The 21,904-nt window shown below is 35.5% G+C and overlaps 1 long non-coding RNA gene across 4 annotated transcripts in view; it reads left to right on the top strand.

The window, feature by feature from the left end:
• LOC110742856 overlaps positions 1 to 21,904 on the top strand; it is a 157,460-nt gene that overhangs the window by 61,903 nt on the left and 73,653 nt on the right. For 3 of the 4 annotated variants that reach the window (XR_002521044.2, XR_002521045.2, XR_002521047.2), the window contains one exon: positions 6,771 to 6,835. The exons of the other annotated variant lie outside the window; for it this stretch is intronic. This is a non-coding gene — a long non-coding RNA (uncharacterized LOC110742856). The remainder of the gene's footprint in view (positions 1 to 6,770; positions 6,836 to 21,904) is intronic. 4 annotated transcript variants of the gene reach the window in all.

The raw sequence follows: 21,904 nt of genomic DNA, 5'->3' as shown, positions 1-21,904 counted from the left end.
TTGGAGAGGGAAATCTAGTGAATAATGAAGTCAATTCTAATTTGAGTTCAAAGGAAAATGAACAAAAGTGACAGGGAAAAAAATCATATCATGTGTTTGAAGATTTCTTAGAATGGTTGTGTTGATGGGACAAGACAAAGTATCTTGTAGATTTAGGCTCAGATTATATTAAAATTAAAGTCTGGTGACAAACTTTTCACTATTCTTTATTCACTCTTGTGGCAGCATTTTATTTTCACATTAAATAGCTTTTATGCTCCCTACATATTTCCCTATCCTTTTATTCTAAGCTGGTAGTTAATCTTTGTCATTTCTTTCCTTAGGGTTACTTTGCAGCAGAAAATAGAAGCTGTATAACGTAGACACCTCCTAAAATCAGTGAAGGCATTATGTTAGAGTCTGGCGAGGGCAGGACAAAGAGATGTGCTTTGGAGAAGCAGAAAATTTGGAAGTTTTTACTGTAACCCAAGGGAGAGAAATCCATAAGTCACACAAGCCTCTGGAAATTCGTGGAGAAGGCGGCTCCAGAATCCCAGCTTTTTCAGAGATGCCTAAAAGGGAGCAGCACCAGAGTTTCTGAGAGCAATGAAATATCAGGCCTCCCTCAGCAGCCAGCATCAACTGTAGATATGCAACTAAAGAGAATTCCCTTTTCTTAACACTAGCAGCTTCATACCACTGTATCAGGGGAGCCCCAAGAATAAGGCTGAATCTTCCATCAGTCTTATAGGATGGGAACTCAGATTTAAAATGAGTTTGATTAAATAAAAAAATGAATGCAGTATTTTTTTGTATTAGGATTTATTATCATTTATCAATGAAAATTGGCAAGCTGAATTAACGATCCAAAATTGTAGCATTTTTATTTTTTAGTTCTTTTTTTCTACCTCTCCATAGTCAGATATAGTAGGCATCTCCCAATTTCTTTCAGTCTTGGAATTTGTGTTACAATACTCTGCTACATCAAGGGCCAAGTAGGGACATAGCTCACAAGTATTTACTGATCAGTGGTTCCAACACTTTGGATGTTCTGTCAGGCTCCATCATTCTCCCACACTATGAACGAGGTGGTTAAATTACGCAGAACAATTGCCCACAGGCATTTCTTGCTCAGGTTCTGTGTAGCACAGTCTTAGGGAAGAATAGTTGAATATTTTGGTATTAGATCTGATGTCACATGAGGTTTCAGGCAATGGCAGTTCTCTTTTTGAGCAAAAAATAGTTGACGAAATATCACTTTTATACTAAGGTCAAAGTACTCGAGATTCTCCTCTTCCAAATGAGTCTTGATTATTTACATTAAAAATTAATTAACGTGTTTTGCATTGTGCTTAGGCTAGCCATCTCAAATACTTTGTAATGACAATTGAAATATAAGCTATAAATTCAATAACAAAAACAGTATATTTTTCCTTTATATAAAAAATGTTAATTTTCTCTCTTCTTGAAATCAAGAAGGCCTCATGGAATCAATCTCTGTTTTATAAATCATTCACTGACTTTTCCAATTATATACAGTATTACCAAGTGACTAATAAAATTTGTATGGCATTATAATTGAAACTGCACTGGAAAAATTTGCATATGTCAAGTTGTGTGAAGTGATGTTGAAATCTTGCCGTAAGTGGTCCTGGTCAAGTTTGAAAAACTATTATTATTTCTTTTCATTAATGGCTAAGTAATCTGCATTTTTTATAACTTCAGTAAGCCTCATGATTGTCAGCATTTGCCATCTACTTTTATTTTCCTCCAAATTGTTTTTGACGTTTTGCTTTCCATTTAACAAGTAAGTGGTTTTTATTCTTTGAGATGTTACTTAATAGATACCACATGTACAATACCATAAATAAACAACATTTACTATAAAACAGGTTAATAATACAGTGGAAATATTGTTGCTACAGCCCTATATTATGGAAATAAGAAAAAAAAATATTTTGTAGCAATTATCTGAACTTGCCAAAAACCAACAGAGGCCATCATGCCTCAGGTGGAAATTAACACAAATTTGTGTTAGTCTTCCTTTGAGGAAGGAAGCATTAGCAAATGCTTAGAGGCAGCTGCTCATTTGACTATACAGCCAAATGCTACCGACAGGAGGGAATACTTAGGAGACCAATTTGAATTAACACTTGAAAAGTTAGTGAAAGTATAAACACATATGATGTTAAAAAAAATGGAGAGGACCATACATATAATTCTTTCTTGGAGCCACACATTTCAGATTTTTCCTGATAGCTCCATCTCTAGAACTTCTACCCAGGCCCATAATCTGGATGCAGTTCCTTACAATGACAGTTTATCAGTGTATCAATTTAAAACATCTTCTGAGCCTTATGTGATGAAGGATTACAAACAAAATATGATCACTTTTTTTTGACAAAGTTGAAGTACACTTCTTGAGACTGATCCAAAGTAATACTGACTCCAGACTATTAGCTCAAAAGGAGGCAAAGAAGGAAGCTATTATATGTCCCAGTTTAGTCTGCAAGGATCCAAGATTTGGACTACAAAAGGATGACTGGGGAAGGCAGATTGTAAAGAGAATAAGGGAAAGGGCTTCATCATAGTTTTTGAGGCCAGAATTAGAAAGTTGTGTAAAGAGGATACTAGGAAACTGGCTTTATCAGACTAAGAAGTCTGTGGTACTTAAACTAATATTAAAAGTTGAAAAGCTTGTTTCTAGACATTACATGTTTGAAAACAAGTATTTTGTTGTTGTAGCTTTGTTTCTTTACTGGGGATTTCAGAAAAACTTTGATTTGTGGAGTTTATTTCCCAGGTAGCATTATAATTTTTGTTTAACCTGTGTATGCTTCACTTGCAACAAACATTAAGCACCGGTGTGTAGCAGGATACTTTTGCAGTTCTAGCTTACAAAGATTTTACAATACATTGATTTGTTTGAAGAATACTTTTGTTTACTTTTAATTGTAATAATATTCTGTTTCTTTGTATAATCTTAGGCCAATATAACCTAGGTATTTATGGTTATACATTTTTGAAAAGTATGAGTGATTTTTCAAATATAAGGAATTAAGAATAATATAATGATGACTGCCTTAGTCAGCTTGGGCTGCCATAACAAAATATCATAGGCTAGGTGCCTTCAACAACAGAGTTCTAGATGCTGGGAGTCTGAGATCAGGGTGCCAGCCAGGTCAGATTCTGGTGAGGGCCCCCTTCTTGGTTTGCAGATGGAGACAGTCACCTTCTCCCTTGTCCTCAAATGGTAGAGAGACAGCTAGAGAGACAGCAAGCTTGGGTTGTGAGAGCCCCACGCTACCGGACTTCATGGTAACATAATTACCTTCCAAAGGTCCAGCTCCAATTACTATCACATTGGGGGTTAGAGCTTCAACATATGAATTTTTGGGGGGGGCACAATTCAGTTCATAGCTTTGACTCAGGTGCTTCATTAGACAAGTATAGTATTTTGCCATATTTGCTTCAGATTTATTTTTTATTTTTTTAAAATAAAAAGTTAAAAATTGAAGGCTCCTTTATATTTCGATTACCTTGCCTATCTAAAAATAACCCTTTCCTTGCATTTTTGTGTAGCCTTTCAGTGTTGCTTAATATCTTACTATTTATGTATCTATAAACAATATTTAATATTGTGATGTGTGCTTTTATATGTTACATAAAATGGTACAATAAATGTATAGTTCATTCTTTAATTTGTGTTTTACTACTATACTCAAGATACCCTGAGATAAATATGTGTGTATAGATATATATTTGTAGTGGTTTGTTTTATATATTTGTAGTATTTGTTTTATATATTTGTAGTGCATTTGATATATTTGTAGTAGTTTGTTTTCTAAAATATTGTGAAAAATGTTCCTGTTTTCTACCCATTTGCCTATTTGGTGTCCTTTTTTCATTGAATTGCAGGTATTCTTTGTGTATTCTATGTAGTTCTTTGTCACACTTAGGAGTGGCATATGTTCTTAAATTATTTGCCATTTTACTTCTCTGAATAGCATTTTGATGAACAAAGTTCTCTATATCTCTCTGATACATAAATAGAGAATCTAAAAAATAGTAAGAGTAAAGTACAAATTAAAGAATGAGCTATGACTATGTGAATAATATACATGTATTTTAAAGTTCTTAATAATCTGTTGTAAGAACATACCATTATCTATTCTTTCTCCTATCTGAAAGACATTTAGGTTGTTTCCACCTCTTTATGCACATAGATAAGAATTTTCCTACAGTATTCTTCCCTAAGTTAGATATAGAAATCTTAGTCCAAAGGGTTTTATGCATCATCAACTTTACTAAATGTTTAAAGTATCAAATTATCCTTCTAAGTTTTATTTCCTCCCATCTTTGCCAACACATAGTATAAAAAAATGAAAAACTTTGCTATTCTAAGAGGTAGGCATAACATGGTATTTCATTTTAAAATTTACTACATGTCTACCTAATTAGACATGTAGTAAGCACATTTTCATATGATTTTTAGTTATTTACATTTTTAAAGAATTTATTGTTTATATTCTTTGTTCATTTTCTATTGGATTATTTTTCATGTGTGAAAAATTTAATTTTAGAAGTTATGTCTATATTCTAAGTAATAATACTTTGTCAACTATGTGAACTGCAAATATTTTCTCCCAAAAGTCCATTTCACACCCCTTCCCCAAAATATCCTTATGTTAGTATTAAATAATCATTTTGCCTATTTTTGATATGTTTACTAACTGAATAAAGATGTTGCAGTTAATATTGTTTTGTGCAGTTGACCTATGTTGTTCTATGTAGCCATAGTTTGTTTTGCTGCTGTTTGATTCCACTATATTCATATACTACATTTTATTTATTCATTTTACTGTGATGGGCATTTGATATATTTCTAGTAGTTTGTTTTCTAAAATATTGTGAAAAATCTTGTTCCTGTTTTCCATCCATTTGCCTCTTTGGTGTGGTGGCCTGTCTTTTTCATTGAATTGCAGGTGTTCTTTATATATTTGATGTAGCTCTTTGTCACATTTAGGAGTGGCATATGTTCTTAAATTATTTGCCATTTTACTTCTCTGAGTAGTATTTTGATGAACAAAGTTCTTAATTTTAATGCAGTCCACATTTTCAATCTTTTACTCTTGACATTAATGGGGTGTGTGTGTGTGTGTGTGTGTGTGTGTGTGTGTTCTCTTGAAAGCTCCTAAACTAAGGTCATAACAGTATTTCCCTATATAGTTCTTAAAAACTGTAATGTTGTATCTTTTACGTTTAGACTGAAAATCTACATGGAATTTAATTAATTTTTGAGTATGGTAAAAAAGAGAAACTCCTTTCTTGTTTTCTTGTTTTTAATATTAATATATAACTGACTGAATGAAATTTATTGAAAAGATTATGATTTCTGTCATTGTCCAATGGGTCATGAACATAGTAGCCCATAGTGGCAGGGATGGAGGTCATGCATGGGCTCAGAAACATGGACTTCCACTCATGAAAGCTGACCTGCCTACAGACCCTGCTGAGTGCCCAGTCTGTCATCAGCAGAGGTCAACAGTGAGCACCTGCCATACCATCATTTCCCCGGGGTGACCAGCTAGTTACCTGGTGGCAGATTGAGTAGATTGGACCACTTCCATTACTAAAGGGGCAGTGTTTTGGTTTTTACTGGAATAGACACTCTAGATAGGGATTTGCCTTCCCTGCACAAGATGCTTTTGCCCAAACTATCATCAAGGACTTATAGAATGCCTTTTCCACCATCAAGGTATTCCAGGCAACATTACTTCTGATAAAAGAACTCACTTAACAGCAAACGAAGTATGGCAATGGGCCCATGCTCTCAAAATTAACTGGTCTTATGTTCTCTACCACCCTAAAGAAACAGGCTTGACAGAATGGGGGAATGGCCTTTTGAAGATTCAATTACATTGCCAGATAGGTAGTGCAACTTTGCAGGGCTGAAACAAAGTTTTCCAGCAGGCTATATATGTCCTATATGAGTGCTCAGCATATAGTACTCTTTCTCTCATAGCCAGGATTCATGGATTTAAAGAATCAAGGGATAGAAATGAAGTGGCACCACTCGCTATTAACCATAGTGATTCACTAGCAACATTTTTACTTTCTGTTCTCATGACTTTATCTATGCTGACATAGAGATTATAGTTCCAAAGAAAAGGATGTTTTCACCAAGAGACTTCCACGATTCCATGGAAATGGAAGTTAAAACTGCCATCCAGGCCACTTTGGGATCGTCATATCTCTGAATCAATTGGGAAGGAAAGGAGTTACTATACTGGTTGGGGTGATTAATCCTGACTACCCAGAAGAAATTGAGTGCCTATTATATAATGGAGATAAGGAAGAGTGCAGGAGATCCCATAGGGCATCTGTTAGTACTACCATGCTTGTGATTTAAGCCACTGGAAAACTACAACAACTCAATCTAGGCAAAACTACTAATGACCCAGATCCTTAAGGAATGAATGAAGGTTTGGGTCACTCCACCAACTGAGATGCTGACTGACCTCAACACCACCAACTGACCAGTGGGGTGCTTTCAGAGGTCACAGAACAAAAAGAAAAGGTAGTTATAAATATCAGCTATGACCATGTGACTAGTTGCAGAAATTAGAACTGTAATTGCTATGAGGGTTTATTCCTTATTTTGTCATGAATATATTTATGTGTGTGTAAAATATTTTGATTTCTTTCCTCTCTACTCCTTATCATGAAACATAAGATGTATTAACTTCACATCATAGTATTTTTGTTAACTTTACATCATTGTATTTAAGTTATAGACTATCAAGAACATGAGTGTTTATCACCCAAGGAATTTGCATCCTCTTCTGATAAAAAGGTTAGTGTATGTTTAGTTGTACACAGGATACATTGTATCATGTTAGGCAGAAGTATGACTCTGTGATTGTCTTTAGATTTAATTACTGTTTAAGGAGATGCCTATGGGTTTCAAGTTGACATGGGGTGAACTGTGATGGTTAATTTTATGTTTCAAGTTGGCTAAGCTATAGTGCCCAGTTGTTTGGCCAAACACTAGTCAAGATATTGTTGTGAAGGTATTTTTAAAAGGTGATTAGCAGTTGAATTATTAGACTTTGAGTAAAGCAGATTACCTTGCACAGTGTGAGCTGCATTCAATCACAAATGCCTTAAGATTGCAGTATAGAAACCCTGCCTGTTGGCTTCCCCTGTATATTTCAAACTCAGAAATGCGATATCAACTCTAACCTGAATTTCCAGCCTACTGGCCGACCTTACATATTTCAGACTTGCCAGCCCCCAAAACTGTGTGAGCCATTTTATTTAAATCAATCCCTCTTGACTCTCTTACTCTGAAGAAACCTTACGAATACAATCTTGTATCCAGCAAGCATCTTGTACCCACTTATTAATTATAATAATTCATATGTAGCTTATTTTGGGTTTTCTGACTATGAAGAATAAGCATTTTATTTATTTATTTCCATTCCTTACATATTTTATTTCCTTTCTTGTCTTTTTGTAATGGCTAGGGAAAACCTGCACAAATAAAACTATATTAGAAAACAAAGAGAGAGAAAAAAGCATGCTTACATTTTATAGCTGCGTATGTAAACTCATAATACAAACCATTAGAAAGAAATATGTTCTAACAACATATTTTCAATGTTTGCTTACAAAGATATTTTCTGTCAAACTCTTCCATTCACTGAAAGACAGCAGTTTATGATGCATATTAAATAAACTCACTTAAAAAATAATGCCTTGGGGCCGGGCGCTGTGGCTCACGCCTGTAATCCCAGCACATTGGGAGGCCAAGGCAGGCGGATTATGAGGTTGGAGTTCAAGACCATCCTGGCCAGTATGGTGAAACCACATCTCTACTAAAACTACAAAAATTAGCTGGGCGTGGTGGTGCTCACCTGTAGTCCCAGCTAGGCGGAGGTTGCAGTGAGCTCAGATTGTGCCACTGCACTCTGACCTGAGCGACAGAGCAAGACTCTGTCTCCAAAAAGAAAAAAAAAATGGCTTGGGAATCCCGTAGAATGTTGAATAGCAGAATTGATAATAAGATATTCAGGTGGAAAGCTTTTAATATTTTATAATTCTGTATTCTGCCATGGATTTTTGTAGATATACTTTATTACAGAAGGAAGATTTTTAAAATTCAGTTTTATTAAAGTGTTTATAAGTAATACATGTTGATGTTTGGCTAATTCTTTTTCTGTACATAAAAACAAAATCTCTTGAATTTTAAAATTCTGTTAAGGTAATTAAACACACTGAACAGACCTACCATTACTGGAATGATCTCATCCTTACTGAAACACTTTACTGCTATATTTTGTTAGATTCTGTTTGTACATCTTTTCTTTAGAATTTTCACACTGTGATTTTTATGATTTTTTAATTCTTGCTTTCTAGCCCAGGGTGTGGTCAAAATTTATAAAATATTCCATATTTATTTTTCTATTTTCTTTCTTTTTCTTTCATAAAAGTAAAGCCATGTAATTAAGCATTTAGAAGTGTCAAGTTTTTCTGGTCAATCACACCCCTTATCACTATAAAATGTTCCTTTTTATCTAGACTCGTATCTCCACTTTATAAAACTCTTTGATATCAACATCATTATAGTAGCTGCTTTTTTTTTAGTTTGGTTTCAGCTATTTATATTTTCCTATTTGTTACTTTTAACTATTTTCTTAGCTTTATTTTTAGATGTTCTCTTGTAATAAGCATAAATTTATTGCTGTTGTTGATAAATTCAGTCTGAAAATCTTTGACTTTAATGGGTATTTAATTCATTAAATATTATTGGATTGAATTTTGCTGAAATTACTGACATGCTTGTGTTTAGCCCTACATTTTACTATGTGCTTACAATGTTTTTCACATTTTACATCCATATCTTTGCTCTACTTTATCCCTTCTTTTAGTTTGAATTTTTTAAATTTAATATGAGCCCATTAACTTGAAAAATCTGATTATATTGAAGCCAGAGCTTACTCTTTGCATGTGTAACTTTTTACCACCATTCAAGACTTAAACATCAAACTCTCTCTGGCTTAAAACTCAGTTATTATTGAGTCAAATGACACACACCAATGAGTAAAGAACCCTAGGCCGTGAGAGTAGAATTGACAGAAGTCATTATAACAATAAAATTTTCTAGAAACTTCATGTCTTACTTTAAAAATTCACACATATTTTCCTCACAGTGTACTTTAATACACTATTTGCTTTAATATTTAAAACTATATGTAAAGTGCCCACTAATAAAAAATAAACAAGCCCTCTTATTAGTTATTTTGTGTAATGCTATATCATTGGCTCAATCAATTCCTAAAAGCTGGGGTGAATGGAAAGAAATTTGATCCTGCGTACTGAGATCACCTGCATGATTTTTCTTTTCTGTCTCAGTATTGCAGTATTTAAAAGAGCTAGATGTTTACAAAAGAGCCAGAAGCAGATGTTTACAAATGTGTGTGTGGTGTGTGTGTGTGTTTAATTTACTGCTTTTTAAGTTGTCAGAATACTGACAAAATATTACTAGAAATGTGCTGGGTTTGGCAGAGATAAAAGTATAATTTTCAGAATGCCTCTGTCTTAGTCACTTCCTATCTGAGTAACCAACCACATTGCTTGATAGAATCTAGGTACTCGGGAAATGTATGTTGTAGTGGTGGTGGCTGTTATGAGGATGTCTAGGTTTGAACTGTTCTCATCTTAATGATTCCCAATATCTCAGAGTCAGAAGGAATAGGATGCAACTTTGAGGACAGTTTCTTAATTAAGAAAACTAATATCTAATCTAAGATTAAATTGCCTTTTTTAAAAAAGTACTTTACACTTCTTTTTTTTTTTTTTTTGAGTCAAAGTCTGGCTCTGTCACCCAGGCTGGAGTGCAGTGGCGCGATATCGGCTCACTGCAACCTCCACCTTCCTGGGTTCACACCATTCTCCTGTCTCAGCCTCCTGAGTAGCTGGGACTACAGGTGCCGCCATCACGCCCGGCTAATTTTTTTGCATTTTTAGTAGAGACAGGGTTTCACCGTGTTCGCCAGGATGGTCTCGATCTCCTGACCCTGTGATCTGCCCGCCTCAGCCTCCCAAAGTGCTGGGATTACAGGCGTGAGCCACCGCGCCCAGCCTACTTTCCACTTCTAAAACCACAGTTAGGATATGAAAAGGCAAGTCATAACCTAGTGGACACTTCACAGTGTATTTATTAGACAAAAGATTTGTATCAATAGTATATAGAGTTCTTACAAGTCTCTTATAAAAGAGACAAATCAATCAAAGAATAAACAAAATATTTGAACAGTCACCTCACAAAAGATTACAAATGGTGAATAAGCATATGAAAATATGCTCAATATTAGAGAAGCTAAAATTAAATCCACAATGTGATACCACTACACACCTATTAGAATGGCTAAAATTAAAGAGACGGTATTATGTTTGTGAAAATATGGAGCAACTGGAACTCACACGATGCTCAAAGGAATGTAAAATGGTAGAATTACTTTGGAAAATAGCTTAGCAATTACTTTGGAAAACAGCTTAGCAATTTCTTGAAAAGTAAAAAAATACACTTTCCTATGGCCTAGTCATCCCACTTCTAGGTATATATCCAAGAGAAATGAAAACATGTCCATACAAAGACTTGCACCTATATGTTCAAAGCATCTCTATTTATAGTAGCCTCAAACTGTAAACAACCTAAATGTCCATCAACAGAGGAATTGCAGTATATTCATACAATATGATGCCATGCAGAAATAAAAAGGAATTAGTTATTGAGACACAATTAAGAACCAGTGAGTAATCTGGCATTCATGGGTAACTTAACGCTTAGAGAGATTGACTACAAATAAAAGTGTGATTAATTATAATGCCATTGACATCTCAGAATGAAATAGACAAACTGAACTGTAGCTGCTGGCATGGAGTCCTCAAAGTAAAATTGATTATCTGGCAAGTAGCTATCCATATTAGTGAATCTAGAGGATACTTATAATACACTTACCTAAACATGCATAGAAACTTGTATACATAAACCTTAGTGTATGTACATTTCAAATTTCAATGATTTTTATTTCAGGTTAATTAACCTGGTTTTGTTCATTGTAGTACCGCACAAATGTAAATGTATGCAACATTTTTGGTGATAATCTTCTCATGAACAATCTTGATTATTTTGTGTGATTTTAAAGTATATCTGCATTAAAATAATGGACTCTAATTAAAACAATGTAATTTTAAGCAAAATGGCTATGAACAAAGTTGCATAGTAAATTGGTCTCCCTCTTTCATTTTTGCATTGCTAACACCTGTTTTTGCTTCCAAATAAACAGGGTCCTCTCCTTCTGACTTCCATCCCATGAAGCCTCTCAATTCAATGGTACTTGTTCTACTTTCCCTCTATTCACTCAGCACTTACTTTAAAATTTGCAGGTTAAAAGGAAAATGCTATTTTCAAAATCAGAAGTCCTTCTTTGAAGTAACTGTTGGTAGTCCTGAGGGCTCTTGGCAAATGCTTTTATATTCCCCAAATTCAGACACATTGTATGCAGTTCGCGGCCCATTTGCAGTTGTAGGGCACGATGTGATTAGGACTGGCCAATGAGTTGTAGGAAGAAGTGATAGGTGTCACTCTGGAGGGTTGAACACCCAGTTGTTACTGCAAGACTGAGGAATCCTTTTTTCCTTTAGAGTGATGATAAGGAAAGTCCCTGGGTGACTGTGCTCAACAGAAGCCCTCTGTTGCACTAATAGTGATGTAATCTGAACCAGAAAAAAGAACAACCTTTGTTGTATTGTTATAGTGATTTGAAGGTTGTTTGTTAGAATAGTATAAGCTAGCCTATGCTGACTGTTATAGTAGCATGCATTAGATAGTCACAGTGGCATTCTAAGGGCATCGATTTAATCTTTGGTATGGAATCTATAAGAGTGACTGATGGTAAAATTTCTGCCATGATAAAGGGAGCAAGAATTGCTATGCTGAAGAATAATTGGGGCAAATAGAATTGTTATGTGCTCCTTAAAGCATGTAATATAAGAAGCTACACTTCAGTCTACTTACAAGGTTAATTGCTGATGGTAGTTTAACTGATCAATACTTTTGTGTTTTGAGTTTCTGGTTAAAAATGAAAATATGGGTACCTACTTAAGGTCATATCTGTCTCCAGTCTCCTCCTCTCACACAGTTTCTTAGCATTTTGATTCTCAGATATTACCTAAAATATATGAGTAGCTGATGGGAGACATTGACTACAGAATTCACTTGCTTTAAAGTACAACATTATCAGAAGGCTTCTTTCCTCTCACTATAACAACTGTGATTTATGTAAAATTAAGAAATCAGAGAAACCTACTTTGCAATTACCAAAAAGCTTAGGGGGGAAAAAAAAAACCCAGCACTTGTATTGATAACATTGCCTAAGGCTCCCTGAAAAAAATTTCTGAAGCTTAAGTAGGAAAAAAGCATTGTAAGAGTGATGACAGCAGCTCACCAATAATTCTGTAAAATATGACTAATAGTATTGGAACAAGAATAAAGATTTAAGATTTTTTGGGAGGGAACACACACAAACAAAGACTGGTCTTTTGTTATAGACAGATCAGATATAACTCCTTAACGAAAGTCAGCTACCTGCCAGAAACTCGAAAACGTTTTTTGTGAACAATTTTTCAAAGACACTGTGAAGTCTTACCCAAAATAAAGCAAAACGTCATCAGCGTATAATTAAATTATATTTATTTTTTTAAATGCAGGCAAAAGGGCATCTGATGTTTTACAGACATTCCAACACCTTCAGGAAATTTGAACTCACACCAAAGGGTCTGATAGTCATTTGAGTCTCCATCTGTACTGGAACACATGTGCACACACCAGGCACATTGAATCACTCCAGTGGAAAAAAAAAAAAAAACAAAAACCCTCTGGTCTTAAATTATAGAAGCCTTCTACCATTCTTCTTACCACGAAGTCTTTGGCAGCTTGAAACATCAGAGTGACTTAGGGTGATCTGGTCACAAAGCTGCTTTTGGTACCATAAGCCACAATGCTGACTATAAGTAACTGCTGCTCCAGGGACACATTAACTATACACTAGAAGGTCTAGAAGAAATCTAAGAGTGAGGGACATATTGGTGTGCAAACTCTTAGTTTCCTCCTTAAGGAGGCATTATTTGTTCTGATGTGTCTAAGACAGCCACTTCTTAGTGTCTTCTAAATTTAATTATTTCTTCATTCATATGGTCAGCTTGTCAAAAATTTGGATGTACTAAAAATAATGTTCATATCCCTTAAAACCAAGAAAACCCTTACCATTCTCGAATTCTTGGTGGTCTACAGAAAATAATCTTTTAATATATATTTTGAGAGTAAAATAAATGGAAAATTTAGATTTTACTGGGGTGAGTTCACTAATAGCTTGCTTGGGGGCAACGTATATAAAAGACATTAAAGTAATTGCTGAAATTTACTATAATGTTATTACGTTACTTGTATGTTACCTAATATGTATCATCTCATTTAACTTTACAGTAATGCTATTGCTCCCATACTACAGGTGGGAAAACTGAGTCTTAAAGAGGTTTCTACTTGTCCAAGTCTGCTTGGAAACAGGCAGAAGGCAGAACTCAAATTCGGTTTCAATTCTTAACCACTGTTTTATGTTGCCTTCTTATATACTCCTTCCTTTTCTACTTTACTAAAGTGTTAGTTCCTCTTGTGCATCTATACATGTTTGAAAATTATCACTAGTGTTCATATCAGAGATTTGATTGGAAAAGTGAAGCAGATGGTTTATTACTTGTGAGCACCAACTCTGGAACCATCATCAATTCCCAGGACTACCATTTCCTAGCTGTGGGACCATGGATGAATTACTTGCATTTCCTGTGTTTCAGTTTTCATACCATATAGCCATGCTGTTGAGGTTAAATGAGTTAATATTTATAAAACCCAAACAGTGCCCAGTAAATCATATGCAAATACAGGTGTTTTATTATTATTACATATGTCTGTCAATGTCATATTTATATATTTAAATAAATCATAGTCCATTGATAAGCTAGTCCAGCTCAGCCACCCAAATGGTGCAGAAAGTCCTTTTCAGAAGGTTAAGTACTAAAAAGACTCCCTGCAGCTGTGACTCAGAGAAGTCTCAGTCCAGAGCAGGACACAACAAAAAAGTGATGGTGTGTCCCATTGACTCATAAACTTTTAATTCAAACTTTGACCCCCTTCTCTCTCCTCCAAAAAGAAATTCAAATTCATATTCTTGACATAGTAGTCCCATTCTGAACTTCACCTTACATTTCAACAGCTCTTTGGGCCATCTCAGTTGATACAGTTCAAATTTCCTGCTGGCCAGGTAGCACTAATATCTGCGTTTCCCGTTTATTCCCTCCACATCATCTTAGGGCTTTCTTCGCTGAGGAGGCATTTCCAGATTTGGAGTGAAAATTGAAACTATAGAGCAGTAGTTGGGGGTAGAAAGGCCAAGAGCATGGAAGGGCTCATTAATCAGGATCCAGAACTGCCACTGATTAGAACTCGGGGAAGTGGGGCACATTCTTCCTCTAGTGTGAATGTGGAAGTGCTTGGCCTCTCTCATCTTTCTCTTTTCCTGTGGTGGCTCAAAAAATGTGCAAGCTTTGGCTCCCTGCCAGTGGGGTGGTTTTTTTTTTTTTTTTTTTTTGTTTAAGGAAAAGTGTAAAGTATTTTTACATTAAATGAAGAACTTCAGACATCTCCAGGAATCTGTGCATTGAGGGCTTGTTAAAATTCAACAAAGACCCATTTATACTTTAAGAGAGCCTCTTCTTCCTTTGCTAGGTTGCCTTGGGGATTTTCATTTCTTTCTGCAACACTACTCTATTTTGTCTTAGCTGCTCCTAAGAGGAATCATGGCCAAATGCATTTTTTTAAACCCTCGGTCTCTCTTGCTTTTATTTAATCTTATCTATGTTTTTAGTATTCATACTTTTTTTTTTTTAAAGAAGATATATGAGTTGATTTTAATCACCTAGTCCCCACGTCAGGGGTGACAGAAACATTTATTTCTAACTTTCAAAGTCACAGGAGATTTACCTAGAAGCTGGTTTTCTCTGAATTTTTGATTTGATTCTTCATTCCAAGTTTTGTAAGACCTCCTACATATATTCAGTTTTCACAAGAGTTTTAAGGAAATACATAGGAGAACATATTCAAATGAAAATTATTCTCACCCCCATATATTTGTGTGGGTGCATATATATCTTGCCTTTTTGGCGGTGAATAACTCTTACTTTTCATAAGAGCAAGAAGATTGTAAACTCTCACAAGTTAAGGTTCCATTCGCCACTCCACTGGCCAGCAAAGTGCCTCGCATATATGAGGCACTCGAAACATGTTGTTTGAGAGAATAAATGAAAAACTAACAGATGATACAATAACCTCAAAAAATAGTTTTGAATTGGGTCTTTAATCTTTTATAATTAAGCACTTGACTTTTTATCTGGCCCTGTTTGTACAATTAACTATATACCACACACCTTACAGAAAAGAAACAAATGTAATATTTCTTATTAATGTGGTAGACTAACACCAGTTTCTAGATCACCTTAGGTAGAGTGCCTGAAAGACTGAGATCATGGCTGCAGCATGGGTGTTTAGTGCCACATGGCAGGCTGGCTTGTCTATAATTGTGCCAGCAGTCATCTCCCACTGGTGCCACACTCGACTCCCAGGCTTCAAAGCAACACATAAAGGAAGATTTATCTTATTATTTTTTTTTTTTTTTGAGATGGAGTCTCGCTCTTTCGCCCAGGCTGGAGTGCAGTGTCGCGATCTCGGCTCACTGCAACTTCTGCCTCCCAGGTTCAAGCTATTCTCCTGCCTCAGCCTCCTGAGTAGCTGGGACTGCAGGCGTGCACCACCATACCTGGCTAATTTTTTGTATTTTTAGTAGAGATGGGGTTTCACTGTTTAGCCAAGATGGTCTCAATCTCCTGACCTCGTGATTTGCCCACCTCGACCTCCCAAAGTGGTAGGATTACAGGCGTGAGCCACTGCGCCCAGTCCCAGGAGGATGTACCTTTATTATTGTTTGAGAGTTCCAACTTAAAAACCAAAAGAATATTTAAGTGAGTTTGTTTTCTGTCCATTCACATTTGATTAATGGAATAATGTAAACTTTATGTGCATGACTTTTGACAGTTTTCTAGCCATATAATAGAGGATGTAAATAATAGCAATCATACAATTTAATTGTCTGAAAAATTAGGTTGAATCATATGGCAGGCATCGTCTGAGAACTTTAAACAATAAAAGTGAAAAATGCTTTTTAAAAGTATTTTTAAAAACTCGCCTGGAGATGGGGCAGATGCACTTGTTGCTCATTGCCACTTCTAGGTAATCTGTTCTCTTTCACTTGCACATCTTTGCAGCTTTAAAGCTCATGCTGGGAGACTATACATTACCCTTCCATCCTTGTTGCGCTCATTTACTGACCTCGAGGTCACTCTCTCTTTTTCCTTCAGCAGTTTAGTTTTTAGGTAAAAGTTGCTCTTCTCCAAACTATTCCTGATTTAATTCTTTGTGATTTCAAAACCTATTTTCAATCAGTTTCTCAGTTCTTTGATATCCTTTCCTCTTAAATTATCACCTTCCATCTATGTAAGACTGTTGGTACTATGGCTACACAGTATAGTTTCTTGTTTTTACCAACAATTGTTAACTTTTAAAGATGTCAATTTCAGGCATTTCTCTCTATGATCACCACTTGTCTTTCCAGTTCACTCCCACTATATCCCACTGGGGCTGAAATCAACTGTTTATACCACTTTTTTCTTGTCCATTAGCACAACTTTTGGTCCTTTTATTTAATCACCTTACATTCCATGATCTATCATTATAATAATCTTCTCTCCTTACAGTGTATCTGTGTTGACATTTTCATCCCTAGCTAACCTGTGATTAAATCCATCTCTCTACTTTCTCCACATCTGCTTTTATACTGCTAGACATGGTTGTAGAAAAACATAACCCTAATGATTGTCTTCTTTCAACTTTATAACGTCTAATCTCAAGTGGGTCCTTAATGCCACCTGACAATCATATTTCTTCACATCATTCATTCTACCACTCTCCCTGAAAAATACGTCATACTTTTTATTCTCTCCTCTAACTTCCAGTACTTTCTCCTAAACCCTAACTCCTAGCTGATGACCTTGTTTCCAGAGAAAATAGAAACACTTAAAAGAGAGTTTCCGTAAGCTCCTGCCATCATAACAAACCACATACTTGCATGTGTTTCTTGGACAGTGGATGACTTAAGGGTGTTCCCATCCAATGACAATCTCTCCATGTGGCAGGAGACTGCTTGCTTTCTCTCCTGCTTCAGGATATTCTTCTCCTTCCTGTATCATTTCCCCCTACTTTCTACTGAATTGTTTATGTCAACCTATAAACATGCTCTTATTCCTCCCCTCTGAAAAGAGGATATTATTGCCTTCATCCTCCCATGTGGCTACCATTGATTTTCCTCATTTCCTTTTACAGAAAAACCTTTCAAAACATTGTCTAAATGCACTCCCCAATTCTTTTACTACCTTCTTTCTTAAACCTTCTCCAAATAAGCTTTTGAACCCACTACTCTAATAAAATTTTCTTATCAAAAGTACCAGCGACCTCCATATCACCAAATCCAATGGTAGGTTCTTATTTATTCACCATCTTACTTAAACTTTTACCAGATTTTGATACAGTTGATCACTCCTTCCTCCCTAGAAGTTGCCTTATGTGGCTTCCAGGATACTATACTCTCCAGTTTTTTTCTATTTCACTGACTGCTACTTCTTGGTCTCCTTTGAGGATTTCTCTTAACCTCTCAGAACACAAATTGCCAAAGTATCACAAGGCTCAGTCCTTAGACTCTGCTCTTTTCTCCCTATTCTCACTATTTTGACAACCTCATCTTTTTCGTTATTTTAAAAATTATTTGAATGAATGTGTCCAGCTTAGGTCTCTCTCCTCGACTTCAGCCCTCTTTTCTTAGATATTCAATAAGCATCTGAAATTTAGCAAGTCCAAAGTTACACTCCATCTTTCTCTCCAAACTTGCTCTCAAAGAGTCTTCCCATTTCCATAAATGGCAACTCCACATTTTCATTTTCTCAAACCTAAATCCTGGGAGTCATATGTGACCTTTCTCCTTTCATAACCTGTGTCCAATCTGTCACCAAGTGCTGCTCACTGTACCTTTAAAATACATCATTAATCCAACCAATCTCTACTCTCTTCACGGCTCTTAGTTCATTCCAGATCATTATCAATTTTTGTCTAAGTAATTGCAATAACCTTCTAACTAGTATCTTTATTTCTGACTTTGTTATCCCAACAGTTTATCATCAATATAAGAGATTTATAAAGCTTAAATTCATACATGTCACTCTTTTACACAAACTGTCCAATGTCTTCTCATTTTAAACAGAGCAGGAATGAGCTTACATTGTTCTTCATAATATGGTCTGTTCAGGGCTCTGTGATCATCATCTACTTGTTAATCTATTTTGGCCACATTCACCACCTTGCTCTTCCTTGCATACTTCTCTCATAATCTATCCTTAAAACTGTTGTACTTGTTTCCTTTACAGAACAACTTTCTATCATAAATCCATCTAACTGTATTTCTGTCTTTACAGATGCACTTAACTGTCCTTCTTCAGTGAAACATTTCTTGGTCACAATATTTGATATTCCATTCTGTTTGTTTATATATTCATTTATTTTTCTCCGTGACACCTATTCATATATCTAGCTTATTAGACACTTTACTTGTTTATTTTACCTATTATCTACCTCTATTGGGTAGAGTTTTTGCTCCATTCTGTTTTATGAACTACTGTACTTCCTAGAATAATGCCTGGAACGTAGTTGGTATTCAGTAAATATTTGCTGAATGAAAAACTGAGTGAGTTGATGAGTAAGTATAGCAATGCTTCTGATTACCTAATGGCAAAAGCTATTATTGAGCTTCTGAGGGAAAAAATGACTGCAACAGACAAAAAAGAAGAAAAATTCTCTTTGATTGTTTAAAAAGGTGACACTGAAATAGAAGAGCATACCTGGTAATTGTGTTAGAATATTAAAGAGCTAAAACATTTGTACAAATTATGTAGAATTCTTTCCTGTATTTACAACCATACAGTTTACATGATATTATTAAGAACATTTGTTCTCATAAGAGTTTGACAGAATATTAAGGTGAAGTTCGTTAGTTAAACATCAATTTTACGGGACAGAAAATTTGTAAGGCTCTACTGGCAATAAAAAAAATAAAATAAGATGACTTAGAACATCATATTTAGAGATTTTCATTAACTTTTTGGTGTTATTCCTGTAAGGATTACAATGAACTAACTTCACATATAGAGCCAAAATGAAGTACCATATGAGCTGGGAGACTTGTGCCCTATAATACAGATTTTGCACTTGGATTTTATGTAGACTCCAAGATAATTTAGTTAGTTCTTAAAAGTTATTTTACTATAATCAGCTATTAGCACTTTATATACTTACAGAGTTTTGTACCACATTATTAATCAGTCTATGCTTCCTTTCCTGCCAGCAATTCTTGAGTTCCTTTAGAAGGTTGAATCTTCTTTCTTTCAGGGAGTGAAAAGGAACCAGAGACAGACTGAAGAATTCCAAATGCTGTCCAAAAAAAGAAAATTTTCATAGTGAATTAGCAGAGGGAGGAGGAGGGAAGTGGAAAAGAGCAGCCGCATGAGTTCATGAGCCTGGCTTTTTATCATGCCTACTCTTGGGGCCACATCAGTGGCCTTGCTTTCATGCCAGAAGCAGTGCAAATCATAATTAGAATATGGAATATTGCAAAGAAAGGGGAACAGTCCCCATCTGTGCAGCCACTTTAACTACAAGCCCAGAATCTGTTTTACAGCTGAGGCACAAAGACGGTATTAATACATGTGGTTAGTTCCTTCTCTATACATACTGTAGATTCATTGTGTCTGCTTTTCCTAGGTGGAGCAAACACAGACATACAATATTTCGTTCTCTTTTTGCTGTTACACTTCCTTTCTTGCCAGATGCGGCAAACCCCTTCCTAAGCCATTCTGTCTGTACTGCTCTGCACGTTGACACCCATCAGCTTGCAAGTGAGCAGGGCTGTCAGCACTGGATATTTTCTTCTCCATTGTCACTGGTCTAATGACATCCTCTGGTTTATGCACTTTTCTCTCCAACACCACCATAAGCTAGAATAACTCACTCAGTCTGGGTGTTAGGCACTTCTCCTATAATTCATGCCAAGTAAAGGAAATCCCTAGACTTAAGGACAAATAGTGTAGCATATGTACAAAGTACCGGGCAGTCTCCGTGTGTAAACTTTCTATTATATGTAATGAAACAAAGCATCTCAATGTACATGGTGTTTTTTTGCAGATAAGTCATTAGAGATGAGAGACCTTCAAACAATAGGGCCATTATTCCCAACATCACCATGGGAACGAGTGAAAGTTTCGTATATTTAGGTTGATTTCAGAGTCTAGAGTGCTATGGGAGCTTAACAAATGATTGTTAATTATTATTTAAGCACCAGTTTTGACTGAATCATAATGCTAATGGATCTCTTTGGGAATATTCTTTAGATAGCCATCATTTGTCTAGACTTGATATCAGGCTTTGATTAAATGTGTGTACTCCAGTATCAGCATGAAAACGTCTTACACATTTTTTGTACTTACAAAAGCCAGTAGGGCTCAGCACATAGTAGGGGGTTCAAAAATATGTTTTAAACAGTTGAACTAAATTTGTGGGAGTTTTACAACTCTTTGGGTTTTATTTTGGCATTTTGGCAGCTAACGCCAACTAAGAGCTGTGTTCTTGCTGCTCTAAGGATAATTGCATAAGAAAAATGTTTTAGGATTTTTTTTTTAGCAGGACTTTGGACAGTCCTGCTATCGGTGTATCAGTACTTGCTCTTTTTGGGAATTTTTCTTTGTTTGGATGGATCAAATCATTAGAATCAGTGAGGAACAATCTTCAGGACATAGTGTTATGGATGAAATGTTTTCAATGTGTTTGTTCAGTTTTTGTATTTTTTTATTTTTTTGGCAGTCAAGATTTTTTTTTTTTTTAATATACTTTAAGTTCTGGGACACGTGTGCAGAATGTGAAGGTTTGTTACATAGGTATACATGTGCCATGGAGGTTTGCCACACCCATCAACCCGTCATCTACATTAGGTATTTCTCCTAATGCTATCCCTCCCCTAGACCCCCACCCCCTGATAGGTCCTAGTGTGTGATGTTCCCCTCCCTGTGTCCATGTGTTCTCATTGTTCAACTCTCACTTATAAGTGAGAACTTACGGTGTTTGCTTTTCTGTTCCTGTGTTAGTTTGCTGAGAATGATGGTTTCCAGCTTCATCCATGTCCCTGCAAAGGACATGAACTCATCTTTTCTTATGGCTGCATAGCATTAGTGCAGTATTTTGGTTTTACCTTCAATAGTGATAATGCTGTAACTGAGGTGATTGTTTAAACCCAAGTACGGTATATTTTAAGGTTGATACCATTCTTGTGTTTCTAGTTAGTGACAGTGCAATGGAAAAATTGGGCCATGAACCATCTTTATTATAATCACATAGCATAGTAGTTCTGTATGCATTAATGTGAAAATCACCATATGAGTAGCATAATTACATGAAAATGGAACAAATTAACAAAAAAGAGGAAAACGTGGAATAAAACTTCATCAAGATTGAAAGAAAATCTGTTAAGAAATTTCTACAAAGTTGTAAGTAGGACAATCTCTGAAAAGGATCACTTATTACATCTGTAATGATGTTGAATTTTAAAAAATGCTTTGTGTTCTTCACTTGAATTAGAAATGTGATCGATTTGGGCTT

This window comes from Papio anubis, chromosome 4, assembly GCF_008728515.1.
Source record: "Papio anubis isolate 15944 chromosome 4, Panubis1.0, whole genome shotgun sequence".
Taxonomy (NCBI): domain Eukaryota; kingdom Metazoa; phylum Chordata; class Mammalia; order Primates; family Cercopithecidae; genus Papio; species Papio anubis.
This window is presented reverse-complemented; position numbering and strand designations above follow the sequence as displayed.